Raw genomic sequence first — 482 nt, 5'->3', positions numbered from 1 at the left:
CTGCCATGACAGTAGGTTTTTCTCACATATCCCTTTCTACTTCCTCAGAATTCTGGACTATTTAAGTTTCTATACAATTAAACTGGTTTTCTGACTTGTCTAATTTACTCATTATTTTTTCTAGTATATGTTTAAATTCAGAAACTATGTGTATGGTGTCCAAGAAACATTATAGTTGTTTGATTCTATTTTTCTAGACATTGTTCTTCCAAGGTAATTGATGCAATGGCTTGTTAACACTAAGAAAACATTGAGTGATACTTTAACTTTTTTGACTTTCATACAGTCACTTTCTTACAACTTGGCCATGGGAATGGGGGCCATTATGACATTTAACAAAGAGTTCTTTTTAGTACTAGGGGCACCCTGAAATAATAAAGAGTTCGATAGTTTTACAGTGGATGTTTTAAAATCAAGTGATGTTTTAAAATCTGCCTTTTTTGGTCATAAATTCTTCCACTGGAAGGAGGAAACCTGTTTCC

This window comes from Bison bison, unplaced genomic scaffold (genome assembly GCF_000754665.1).
Source record: "Bison bison bison isolate TAMUID 2011002044 unplaced genomic scaffold, Bison_UMD1.0 scf7180017864352, whole genome shotgun sequence".
In the NCBI taxonomy this organism is placed as follows: Eukaryota; Metazoa; Chordata; class Mammalia; order Artiodactyla; family Bovidae; genus Bison; species Bison bison.
Note: the sequence above shows the minus strand (reverse complement) of the source record.